This window comes from Papio anubis, chromosome 9 (assembly GCF_008728515.1).
Source record: "Papio anubis isolate 15944 chromosome 9, Panubis1.0, whole genome shotgun sequence".
Lineage (NCBI taxonomy): Eukaryota > Metazoa > Chordata > Mammalia > Primates > Cercopithecidae > Papio > Papio anubis.
This window is the reverse complement of record NC_044984.1, coordinates 981,645-995,306: the sequence shown is the minus strand read 5'-3', so window position 1 is coordinate 995,306 and position 13,662 is coordinate 981,645. Positions and strand designations below refer to the sequence as shown.

The window sequence follows — 13,662 nt, the reverse complement described above, 5'->3', positions numbered from 1 at the left end:
TGCAAACAGTGATTGCCTACAGAAAGAACTAGATGGGATAGGAGAGACTTTTAACTGTATATTCTCTTACACTTTCTAATTTAGCACATATATTACCTATTTCTTAAAATAAGTGTACATAAAATTAACAACAATAAAAAGCCATGTACCCTTCCTTAGTACTCCCAGGTTGCCTATTTTGTTCTGAAAAGAACGAATATTTTTTTAATTAGAGATGGGGTCTCACTATGTTGCCCAGGCTGGAGTGCAGTGGCTACACACATATGTAAGCATAGCACACTATAGCCTTGATCTCCTGGACTCAAGCAATCCTCCTGCCTCAGCCTCCAGAGCAGCTGGAACTACAGGCATGTGACACTGTGCCTGGCTGAAATATTTCTTAAAAATCAACCTGGAGCGGGAAGGGGGGAGAGGGGAGGGATAGCATTAGGAGATATACCTAACGTAAATGACAAGTTAATGGGTGCAGCACACCAACATGGCACATGGATACATATGTAATAAACCTGCACTTTGTGCACAGGTACCCTAGAACATAAAGTATTAAAAAAAATTTAAAAAGTCAACCCGGAGAATGAGCCCAGGCGCAGTGGCTCATGCCTGTAATCCTAGCATTTTGGGAGGCCGAGGCAGGTGGATCATGAGGTCAGGAGATCGAGCATCCTGGCTAACACAGTGAAACCCTGTCTCTACTAAAAATACAACCAAAAAAAAAAAATAGCCAAGCATGGTGGCGGCACCTGTAGTTCCAGCTACTCCGGAGGCTGAGGCAGGAGAATGGCATGAACCCAGGAGACGGGCCTTGCAGTGAGCAGAGATTGCACCACTGCCCTCCAGCCTGGGCGACAGAGCGAGACTCCCTCTCAAAAAAAAAAAAAAAACCCAGAGAAGTAAAAAACTAAAAGTAAAAGACTCTTACATTTGTTTCATCTATCTCACACTAAAACGTATTTAGTCATTTCTCTGTTATTAGACATTATAATTAAGCAGAATTCTCTTACTCAACATTCTGACACAACTTTAAACAATGACACAGTTGATCGTTCCCTCCTTCTTGAAAGCTTCCTTTCCTTCACTTCTAGAACATCATACTCCCCTGGTTTTCCTCCGAACTCAATGATTTCTCATCACTCTACTGGTTCCTCTTCCTTTCCCCCCATGTATCTAGAAGGTAAGTTTCATGAAGGTGACGATTTTTGTCAGGTTTATATCCCTAATGCCTAAAAAGGTACACAGAAGAACCATACTCACTAAGTAACTTCTGAATGAATAAGGGAATGAATCAGCCCCCAAGGCTCAGATGCTTGGATCTCTTCTCTACCAAAATTCACTCCCCTGATGATCTCACCTATCTCACAATTGTAAGTACTACAAATAAGCTGCAAACAGTCACATTTCTCACTCTTCCTGGACATCACCCTGAACTTCTGGTTTCTCCACAAACATGCTCCACCAATTACCATCTCCATTTAAGTCACCGGCAACTTTATTCTTCTAGTTACTCAGGCCAACCTTACTCTTTATTCTTCTGTCTGGCCCACATCCCACAATCACCAACAAATTCTATAGGTCTACCCTCAAAATATATCCAAAATCCAACCCCTTCTCAGCATTTCACCTTGGTCAGAGACATCCTCACCTGGATAAGCTCCTGACTACTGCCCTTACTTTTATTTATTTTTTATTTATTTGAGATGGCCTCCCTCCCTCTGTCACCCAGGCTGGAGTGCAATGGCGGAATGACAGCTCCCTGCAACCTCAAACTCAGGTGATCCTCCTGCTTCAGTCTCCTGAGCAGCTGAGACTGTAGGCACATACTGCCATGCTAATTTTTTTTTTTTTTTTTTTAAGACAGAGTCTTCCTTTGTCGCCTAGGCTGGAGTGCAATGGCACGATCTCCACTCACTGCAACCTCCGCCTCCTGGGTTCAAGAGATTTTCCTGCCTCAGCCTTGCGAGTAGCCAGGATTACAGGCATGTGCCACCACCCCCAGCTAATTTTTTGTATTTTTAGTAGCAATGGGGTTTCACCATGTTGACTAGGCTGGTCTCGAACTCCTGACCTCATGATCCACCCGCCTCAGCCTCCCAAAGTGCTAGGATTACAGGCGTGAGCCACCGCGCCCGGCCTAATTTTTTTATTTTTGTAGAGACATGGTGTCGCTACAGTGCCCGGCCATCCTCCCACCTCGGCCTCCCAAAGTGCTGGGAGACCTGTTCACTACGATACCAGCATCTAGGATATGGGGTACATAATATGTATTTAATACATACTTATTAAGTAAAAATAGTATTCACAGTAAAACTTCAAATGATGTTAGTGAACCAGCTAATTATGTGCCCAAAGTGTTCTAAATACATGAATTAATTCATATTCATTTGACCAGTTTAAGAGATTAGGTACTACTGTTATTATTTCTATTTTGCAGATGAAGAAATTAAGGCACAGGTTAAGGCTAGGACATAAACAACATTAAGCAGTTTGCCCTACATCATACCATGGCAAAGCCAGGATTTGAACTCAGGCACCCTGACCCCAGAACCCACACTCTAATACACTGAAACACTTGGTGAGCAACAAATTTCAATTATATTCCACACACACACACGAAAAAGAAAAACAATTATATTCCACATAATCTGTATGCTGTTTATTTTATTATATGTCTCTGAAAACTGATAATCAATGTAATGATTCTTGACCAAAATACTTCATTCCTCGATCTTTCTCCACTAATGTTTCTGATGGAATATGTGTAAAATACACATTTAACAACTCTCATACTACTTCTAAAAGTAAACATAGTGTAAAACCGAGCAGCTGTTGCTATGAGAACCTTCACTTTTTTTTTTTTTTTTTTGAGACAGAGTCTCGCTCTGTGAGCCAGGCTGGAGTGCAGTGGCGCAATCTCGGATCACTGCAACCTCCACCTCCAAGGTTCAAGCAATTCTTCTGCCTCAGCCTCCCGAGTAGCTGGGGTTACAGGTGTGCGCCACCATGCCTGCCTAATTTTTGTATTTTTAGTAGAGATGAGGTTTCACTTGGCCAGGTTAGTCTTGAACTCCTGACCTTGTGATCCGCCTGCCTCGGCCTCCCAAAGTGCTGGGATTACAAGCGTGAGCCACAGAGCCCAGCTGAGAACCTTCACTTTTAAGTTTGCAGTATTAATGCTGAATTAACAGACTGGCATACTTATCTATGACATAGGTAATAAAGGAAAAAAAAAACACCTCAGTAGACTCAACAAGGATATCACAAGTAATGACTAGCAAGCAACATTTTTTGAAAAATAAAATGTAGGCACAAGAAATGCTAAACGAAATAGCTTACTTTTACCTTAGACTTTCCCTAAATTACGTGATTTCATTCCTACAAGGACAAGAATCACAGCTTACTACCAGCCATGCAAATGTCATTTTAGGAGGACACACAAGTTTTACCCAGTATCTTAGTTCACATTTGTCCCAGTTAATTAAGTTTATGTATAATTTAAAAGCCAAAACTAGATATGCCAATTTTAAGTTTTCCTTCTAACTAATCCAAAGTCAAAACTATTCACTTTATCAAATGAATTAACTGAATACAGTTATTTATTTATACTTATAAATTGGACCACACACTTTCTCACTTAATACCTATTATGTCCTGTTTCCCACACCTCTCTACAAAGTAGAAGTATTTGCTGGAAGACAATAATCTGCTCATTAAGCAGGCACTTAGAAAAAGCACTGATCTGCAACTACTGAAATTCGTATCTGTGTATTTCTCTTTTGGGTTAAGGAAAACACTTCTCTGGCTATTTTTCCAAACAAACTGGGTAAGCCTTGGGAAAGTCACTGCTTAAATCCCGCTTCCTGATAGCTTCTCTTCCTCCATTAATGAATTATTGAGAGCCATGTCTACTTCCATCCATTACATAATACATGTCTATCATGGGACCTGTTTTCTGAACAAGAAATAGCTTAAATGACACTAACTGATAAGTAGAGCCAGTGAATATTGTAATCTAACAGGGGGCAGGAATCCAGAAAACAAGATTCTGATTTACAGTGCTAAGTTGTGAAAGAGTGATGTGAAGAACATGGAACACTGCTTATTCCCAGTAGTATTTCCATACAAAGTGAGACACATGCCCCCAAAATGTTTTTAAAGCACTTGACTCCAAGAACATTTCTCTGAAATTCAGGGGCCTACCAAAAAAAAAGTTCCATTTCATTTTAAAGTGTTTTAATAAAGACCGCAAGAAGTATAACTGCAAATGAGAAATAAAATTTCAACAATTTAGCACTGAACACAAAATGTCTAAAAGTCAAGGTGTACTGAGCAACACGCTGTAAAAGACGGTTGTACTTTAAAACATTTCAGCATTTTTTCATATAATTAGCTCTAACAGAACTGTTTAAATTGTTCACTTTATCCACCCAAAGTAGTCAACCACAACCACCTGCAACTATTATTCAGAAACGTGCCTTCCAAAGCAACCACCTGATCTGGGGCCTCCTCTCAAGGGGCCAGGATAAAGCCTGTAAAAGGGTGGTATAAAGAGATCTTTTAGGCATAGGGGGATAAAAAACCTGGAAGACACCACCTTGAAGGAGCTAAGAGTAATGCGACCCAAATGGTGGCTGCCAGAACGAAGTTGTCTAAACCGAAGATCTCCCTCTTCTTGGGTGTAAAACTTTCAGATCCATCCACACTCGGTTTACCTGAGCCAAAGCACCTTCCCTCTCCGAGCCCCCATCCACCCCGCCAGAAGGAAAAGAATCGAACTCTTAAGTAGAAACGTGACAGATCCAGTGCAATAAAATAGGTTCTCCGACTGCCTCAAAGGTAACATGCACGGCTCAACGTCCTTCTGAAATACAACACTTCATCTTTTATCTCACCATTTCATCAAAAAGAAAAGAATCATCTCCAGCATTTTACATCACTCACCTAACCCAAAGATCCACCCTGACCGCACCCCAACCTCATGGCTCCCCAATTTCTCCGTCTGCCCACTACCTGGTCCGCAGCTTCACTAGTCCTAAGCCTCCCCGCCTCCGCTCCCCAAGTGCCCAGAGCCCCAGACCCCAGTCCCCGACCTCCCGCCCCAGGATCCCCACATCCACCGCCTCGGCTCCCGCCCAATCCCGGAGCCCGGCTGGGTGGAGCCCGCGGGTGGGCGCCGTGGTCAGGGTGGGGCCCGCCCCTCCCCACCCGCGGGCTGGCCGGGAGGGGGAGGGGGTCGCGAAGCCTCACCTACAGCTCCGCCCCTCCCCGGGGGCGCGTCGCCCAGCCCAGCCCGGGCCGTGAGCAAGAAGCTGGGCAGGAAAGGCGAAAGCCTCAGCGCTAGCGACACGGGGGAAGCTCTGGGTCCCGCGCGACTTCCGCGCTGCCGCCGCCGTCGCGCCCGTCTCACCCTTCTCAGGGCTGCCGCTGCTGCTGCTGCCGCCGCTGCCGCCCGGGCGCCGCCGCCGCCACTACCGCCGCCACCGCCACTACCGCCGCCGCCGCCACAGCACGGCCCGGGCGCCCGCGACGTCACCGCGCCCCGCCCCCTGCGCGAGACACCTAGCCCCGCCCCCAGCCCCGCCGCGGGCGCAGCGCGCCTTCCCGGGCTCCCGGCCCGGCTGCCTCCCTTTCCCTCAGCCTCCCGGGAGCGTGACGCGGCGGCCGGGGGGCCTCCGGGCGCCTTCCGGGGCACGCGGGTGAGGAACTGGGAAGCGGGGGAAATTCGGCGCCGCGGCGGTCGATCAGCACCGAAACCGAGCGAGGGGCGCGGAGTGGCCCTGCGTACACAGACGCGTACCCACTCACACACACGACCCCTGCGGTCCGGGAGGGGAGAGCCGGGGTCGGCTCCGCGAGCGCGGGGCGGCGTTTGTCTCTTCCCGCTTGCCGTAGGAAGTGGACGCTGGAAGCCCGAGGAGCCGCGTCGCGTCTTCCCGAAGCTAAGTGGCGCCCCGCCCCCTTCTTCCCGTGGCCCGTTACCCGCGCCCGGGGCCGCCCAGCGCCGCGGGACCAGCGCGGGGACCGACCGTGGCTGCTTGGGGCACGCTTTGTTCCACCAAAGCTGGTTTTTTGCCCCTTAGCTTGGCGGAACGTGGCCGCGAAATGAGCGGTCATCTGACCTGAGACTCGCGGGGCTGCGCACACGGGCATCGCCGAGGACCCCAGCAATGGACGTCGTGTTCTGTGGTGATCCGGCCCGGACGCGGGGAGCGTGGGCGGAAATTAGTGTCCCGGTTCCGACCCTGCGCGGTGCCCGACGCGGCTTGGGGAGCTGTGTATTTGGCCTCCGACAGCTAGGCGAGTCGGCGGGCGGCTGGGGCCTGGAGCAACCCGGTTTTCTCGTGCAGACTTGCAGCGAGTTTGGGTTTTGTTTTTTTTTTTTGGAACCATGCAGAGGGTAGCTACGGCCATTAATTTAAGGATGTAGATAAGCTTATCTCTAAATCAAGAAAGTAAGAATGGTGTGAATTATATTTATTCCCAGCCTTCCAGTGTTTATTAAAATAATTCTCGGTGTCCTTAAAAGGAGTTAAAAGCCATCATTTTACTCCTACTCACCTCCGCCACCGTAATTAACCACTGCCTCATAATCCCACTAACAAATTCCAGTCGCTCCTCTGCGTTCACATGCATTCACTCACCCGTTTCTACTGTTTTTCATCCTGCCCGGACTCTCTAATTGTTCCCTCCCAGGATCGACATGCACTTGGATCATTGCAGATCCTGGGCCTGCTGTCATCTCTCCCTTCAGTACTTCCCACATACGACTACCAACTGTTAGACGATGTGCTGCCAGACCAGCATTTCATTTCCTGGACATCCGGCTATTTACCCAGGAAAAGTCATCCTTTGACTTTTCTCATCTGACTCGTGATCTGCCCATCTTGTTACTCCCTAGCAGTGTGGTAAGGTAAGAGAAAATTGAACTGAGAGTCAATAGATCTTTCTGTTCTCATTCTCCCACTGTCTACTTGTGTGGCCTCAGGCAAATCATTCTACTTGTGGTCTTACTTAACTGTAAAGTGAGGTTTGAAGTCGGTGTCTGAGATACATCGTGTCCTTAAAACACGTGGATCTGGAGAGTTAAGTTGCTGAGCGCTATGTGATACACAGAAATACTGTCCTAACAGATTCAGATTTTTATTTTTTATTTTTTGTCACCACACTGGCAACAAATATTATTTTCCTACCCTGCTCCAGAGATCTTTTTTAAAACCTACATTTAGGATTTTTTGTTAAAGCTAGCTACCCAAGCACATGTATTTACTGCCTCTTCTTCCTGAGACCCCATAAAATGATGATAAATAAAAATGATACAAAATAGAAAAGGAGAAGGGGGGCATCGGAAGATAATTGTTTTTCAGTTCGACATGTGAAGAGTAAGTATGGTCTGACAAAATAAAATGAAGAAAACCATAAGGTGGAATGGGTGTAGAGGGTGCTGCAGGAAGAAAGGGGGGCCTGTCAGCCCAGAACTGCTTTAGGGAGACCGAGATTTGGAGATACCTACAAGACAGAGCGAGAGTGAGAAGCAGGATTGAGAACAGGGAGACTAAATAAAGGTCTATATGAGGAAGAACAGAACTCTCCCTCTGTTTCAGATACAATATCTAGGCATTTATCCCAGGCTAAAATTAAGTATTCTGATAATCTGGGGAGATTTGGGCTAACTGAGTATTGAATGGCCTAAGAGTAAAGCATTCTTTATCCCAGCACAATAGCTGATTTCCTACCCACCCACTGTAAAGTGAAGTTGGGCAAGTTGGCAGGAACTTCCTGCTGTGGTTTGGATGTGGTATTTTTGTCTCGACCACATCTATGTTGAAATTTGATTACCAGTGTGATAGTATTGAGACGTGGGTCCTGGTGGGAGGTGTGTGGGTCATGGGGGCAGATTCTTCATGAAGGACTTGGTGTCATTCTTACAGTAGTGAGTTCCCACACTGGCAACACTACATTGGTTATCAGGAGAATGGATTTGCTCCTTCGAGAGTGGCTTGTTGTAAAGCCAGGACTCACCTCGGGTTTGATTTCTCTTTGTATGTGCACAGACACTTTTCCTTGACCTTCTCCGCCATGTTTTGATGCAGCACGAAAACCCTCACCAGAACTGAGCAGATGCTGGTGCCTTGCTTCTTGAACAGCCTGCAGAATTGTGAGCTAAATAAACCCGTTTTCTTTATAAATTACCGAGCCGCAGGCATGCCTTTATAGCAACATAAAATAGACTAAAACACCTCCCAAGTTCACAAGACTCCCCATCAGCATTCCAACTGCCTCATCTTATGTATGAACAGACAACTAAGCGTTATTAGAGTTTTAAGAGAAGTCTCCAACATGGAGTGTGGGGGAGATAAACAGAAACCTCAGAGAATGTAGAAAGGAAAACCTAATTAGTATACTAGCATACTCAGATGAAGTAACAATCCAAGGTTTAAAAGTAGATCTTGAAATTTAAAATAAATTGCCAAATTATAAATTTAATTAAAATATTGAAAGGTAAAATCACTGAACTTTTAAAGAAAATAGAAGGAGCCTGGGCAACATAGTGAGACCCTGTCTCTGTGAAAACTGTTTTAAAACTTAACCGGGTCTGGTGATGTGCACATGACGTCCTGGAGGACACCCCAGCTACTCAGGAGGCCGGGGTGGGAGTATTGCCTGATCCTGGGCGGTCAAGGGAGCCGTGAGCCAGGATGGTGGTGCTGCACCCCGGCCTGGGTTACAGAGCAAGAGACCTGACTTCAAAAAAGAAAAGAAAAAGAAAATAGGGCCGGGTGCAGTGGCTCGCGCCTGTAATCCCGACACGTTAGGAGCCTGCACGCCAGTCTGGGTGACGGAGCAAGAGACCTTATTTCAAAAAAGAAAATAGGGCTCGGTGCTGTGGCTCACGTACGCAATCCCAACACTTTAGGAGGCCAAGGCAGGCAGATCATTTGAGACCAGGAGTTCAAGACTAGCCTGGGCAACATGGCAAAACCCTGTCTCTACAAAAAAAAAAAAAAATACAAAAATAAGCCAAGTGTGGTGGCGTATGCCTGTAATCCCAGCTACTCAGGTGAATGAGGTGGGAGGATGGCCTAAGCCCAGGAGGCAGAGGTTGCAAGCTTGCAGTGAGCTGAAATAACACCACTGCACTCCAGCCTGGGCAACAGAGCCAGACCCTGTCTCAGTAAAAAAAAAAAAAAAAAAAAAACACAATAAATATACAAAGAGGTGGAAATTGTGAGAGAAAATAAGATAAAGAATCAATTCAACAGGACTAATATTATGTGAGAAAGAGAAAACAAAGTAAATGAAGGACAGAAAATTATTGAAAAAAATAATGCAAGAAAATTTCCTAGAACTGAAAGAATCCACTACTACAGAACTAAAAGAAAAAAAAAATTCAACCATGCGAAATGTTTGAACTCTAAATGTAAAGAAGATTCTAAGTTTCCAAAGAGGAAAAAAAGGAGCTCATAAAAGAACAAAAATCAAACTGGCAGGCCAGGCATGGTGGCTCACGCCTGTAATCCCAGCACTTTGAGAGGCTGAGGCGGGCGGATCACGATGTCAGGAGTTTAAGACCAGCCTGGCCAACATGGTGAAACCTCGTCTCTACTAAAAATACAAAAATTAGCCTGGCATGGTAGCAGGCGCCTGTAATCCCAGCTACTCAGGAGGCCGAGGCAGGAGAATCGCTTAAACCTGGGAGGCGGAGGTTTCAGTGAGCTGAGATTGTGCCATTGCACTCTAGCCTGGACAATGAGCAAAACTCCGTCTGAGAAAATAAAAATAAATTTAAAAAAAAGAGTTACTTAAACGTGTGCTCGAGCGAAATGAGGAGGAAATCAGGGTATCTGACAACATCCAGTAATCACTAGATACAACTCAGGAAAACAGTAAAGGGAAGTCCCAGGAGCTAAGTTGGATTGGAACAAAAGGAGAGGAGTTCTGAGAGAGAGAACTCCTGGAAAAGAGAAGATTAAACAGAACAATTAGTTACTATGATTAAAAAAAAAAAAAAAAAAGCTGCTGCTTTTAAGGGTTTCAACTTTTACACCCAACCTATTACTGAAGCATAGATAGTCTTGCTATCGTTAAAACAGTTTAGGCCAGGCACAGTAGCTCACATCTGTAATCCCAACACTTTTGGAGGCCGAGACAGGAAGATCACTTGAGGACAGGAGTCAGAGACCACCCCAGGCAACACAGCAAGACCCTGTCTCTACAAAAAAAATAAAAAATTAGCCGGGAATGGTGGCACACACCTACAGTCCTTAGCTTCTTGGGAGGCTAAGGCAGGAGGATCCCTTGAGCCCAGGAGTTCAAGGCTGCAATGCACTATAATGGTACCACTCTCCAGCCTGGGCAACAGAGTGAGACCCTGTCTAGAAAGTAAAAGCAGGCTGGATGTGATAGCTCACCCTGTAATTCCAGCACTTTGGGATGCAGAAGGATTGCTTGAGCCCAGGAATTCAAAGCCAACCTGGGCAACATAAGGAGACCCTGCCTCTATTTTAAAAACAAGGCCAGGTCTGGTGGCTCAAACCTGTAATCCCAGCACTTTGCGAGGCCGAGGCAGGTGGATCACCTGAGGTCGGGAATTCAAGATCAGCCTGACCAACATGGAGAAACCCCATCTCTACTAAAAATACAAAATTAGCCAGATGTGGTGGCACATGCCTGTAATCTCAGCTACTCGGGAGGCTGAGGCAGGAGAATCACTTGAACCTGGGAGGCAGAGGTTACAGTGAGCCGAGATTGCGCCATTGTACTCCATCCTGGGCGAGAAGAGTGAAACTCCATCTCAAAAAAAAAAAAAAAAGGCCGGGTATGTTAGCTCAGGCCTATAATCCAGCACTTTGGGAGGCTGAGGCGGGTGGATCACCAGGTTAGGAGTTCAAGACCAGCCTGCCCAAGATAGTGAAATACAAAAATTAGTCGGGCATGGTGGTGGGTACCTGTAATCCTAACTACTCGGAGGCTGAGGCAGGAGAATCGCTTGAACCCGGGAGCTGGAGGTTGCAGTGAGCCAAAATTGTGCCATTGCACTCTAGCCTGGGCGATACAGCAAGACTCCATCTCCAAATAAATAAATAAATAAATTTTTTTAAAAAGTGGTGCTTGAACAATTGTATATCACATGCAAAAGAATGAAGTTGAACCCATACGTCACATATGAAAATCAGTTCAAAATTAATCAAAGACCTAAATGTAAAGCTAAAGCTAAAATACTCATAGAAGAAAATATAGTTATAAATCTTCATGACTTTGGATTAGGCAATAGTTTCTTAGCTGTGAGACCAAAGGACAAGTAACAAAAGAAAAAAATTGAGACCAGATGCAGTGGCTTCATGCCTGTAATCTCAGCACATTGGTGGGGCCAAGGCAGGAGGATCACTTGAGCCCAGGATTCAAGACCAGCCTGGGCAACATAAAGAGACGCCCCATGTCTGCAAAAACTTTAAAAGATTAGCTGGGCGTGTTGGCACGCATCTGTAATCCTAGCTACTTGTGAGGTTGATACAGAAGGATTCCTCGAGCCCAGCAGATCAAGGCTGTAGTGAACCATGATTGTGCCACTGTACTTTATGCCTGGGTGACAGACCAAGATCCTGTCTCCAAAAAAAATTAATTGGACTTCATCAAAATATAAAACTTCTGTGTTGGCTGGGCGCGGTGGCTCATGCCTGTAATCCCAGCACTTTGGAAGGCCAAGGCAGGCGGATCATGAGGTCAGGAGATCGAGACCATCCTGGCTAACATGGTGAAACCCCGTCTCTACTAAAAATACAACAAATTAGCCGGGTGTGGCCAGGCGTGGTGGCTCACACCTGTACTCCCAGCACTTTGGGAGGCCAAGGCGGGTGGATCACGAATTCAGGAGATCGAGACCATCCTGCCTAACACAGTGAAACCCCGTCTCTGCTGAAAACTACAAAAAATTAGCCGACCGTGGCGGTGGGCGCCTGTAGTCCCAGCTACTCTGGAGGCTGATGCAGAGAATGGTGTGAACCCAGGAGGCGGAGCATGCGGTGAGCCAAGATTGGGCCACTGCACTCCAGCCTGGGTGACAGAGCGAGACTCTATCTCAAAATAAAGTAAAATAAAATAAAATAAGCTGGGTGTGGTGGTGGGCAAGACTCCATTTCAAAATACATATATATATATATATATATATATTTATTTGTGTGTGTGTGTTATTCAGCCTTAAAAAAGAAGGAAATTCTGACATGCTACATGTCAGACATTACACCAAGTAAAATATGCCAATCATGAAAGTATAGATATGATTATATTAATATGAGGTACCTAAAGTCAAATTTATAGAGACAGGACCAGGCACGGTGGCTCACACATGTAATCCTAGCACTTTGGGAGCCTGAGGCAGGTGGATCACCTGAGGTCAGGAGTTCAAGACCAGCCTGGCCAATATGGCGAAACCCCATCTCTACTAACAATACAAAAAAATTAGCTGGGCGTGGTGGCAGGCACCTGTAATCCCAGCTACTCGGGAGGCTGAGGCAGGAAAATTGCTTGAACCTAGGAGGCGGAGGTTGCAGTGAGCCGAGATTGCCCGACTTGACTCCAGCCTGGGCAAAAGGGCGAAGCTCTGTCTCAAAAAAAAAAAAAAAAAACATAGAGACAGAAATAATAATGGTGGCTGCCAGAGGATGGGGGAGGAGGAAGAGGGAGTGTTTAATGGGTACAGAGTTTCGGTTTGGGAAGAAGAACCATTTCTGGTGAAGATAAGGGTGATGGCTGCAGATGATTGTGAATGTACTTAATGCCACAGAACTATACACTAAAAAATAGTTAAAGTAGTGTTATGTTATTTACATTTTACCACAATAAATAGATATTTTAAAACTTGTCTGCATCCATTACACTGTTAAAGACTGAATTATGTTCCTCCAAAATTCATATGTTGAAGCCCTAACTCGCAGTGTGACTATATTTGGAGATGAGGCCCTAAAGAGGTAATGAAAGTTAAATAAGTCATAAGAATGGTATCTAACCCATTAGGACTGGTGTCCTTATAAGAAGAGGAAGAGATACCAGGGACACACATCAGATAAAAGGTCGTGTGAGGATCCAAGAAGATTTGGCCGGCCGGGTGTGGTGGCTCATGCCTGTAATCCCAGCACTTTGGGAGGCCAAGGCAGGTGGATCGCCTGAGGTCAGGAGTTCAAGACCAGCCTGGCCAACGTGGAGAAACCCTGTCTTTACTAAAAATACAAAAATTAGCTGGGCATTGTGGTGGGCACCTGTATTCCCAGCTACTCAAGAGGCTGGGACAGGAGAATCATCACTTGAATCTGGGAGGCAGAGGTTCCAGTGAGCCGAGACTGCGCCATTGCTCTCCAGCCTGGGCGACAAGGAAAACTCCGTCTCAAAAAAAAAAAAAGAAAGAAAAGATATGGCCATCTGCAAGCCTGGGAGAAGGGCTTGAACCCAGGAAGTGGAGGTTGCAGTGAGCCACGATCACACTGCTGCACTCCAGCCTGCATGACGGAGTGAGACTCTGTCTCAAAACAGAACAAAAATTAGCAGGCATGGCGGTGCACACCTGTAGTGCTAGCTCCTCAGGGCAGGGGGTTTGTAGGGGGCGGAGCTGAGGTGGGAGGATCACTCGAGCCTGGGAGGTCCAGGCTGAATGAGCCATGATCCCACCACTGCACT

The 13,662-nt window shown here is 46.1% G+C and overlaps 1 protein-coding gene across 14 annotated transcripts in view; it reads right to left on the bottom strand.

Annotated features, from left to right (window-relative positions):
• The window catches only part of ERC1 (ELKS/RAB6-interacting/CAST family member 1), a 535,673-nt gene extending 529,462 nt beyond the window's left edge, over positions 1–6,211 (bottom strand). For 5 of the 14 annotated variants that reach the window (XM_009217665.4, XM_009217669.4, XM_009217667.4 and 2 more), the window contains exon 1: positions 5,242–5,469. The gene's annotated coding sequence lies outside the window, so the exon portion shown is untranslated. Of the gene's footprint in view, positions 1–5,241; positions 5,472–6,113 lie in introns of those variants that run through there. The other 9 variants (XM_017945565.3, XM_017945568.3, XM_017945571.3 and 6 more) reach the window with 5 other exon arrangements.
• Positions 6,212–13,662: the final 7,451 nt, after the last annotated feature.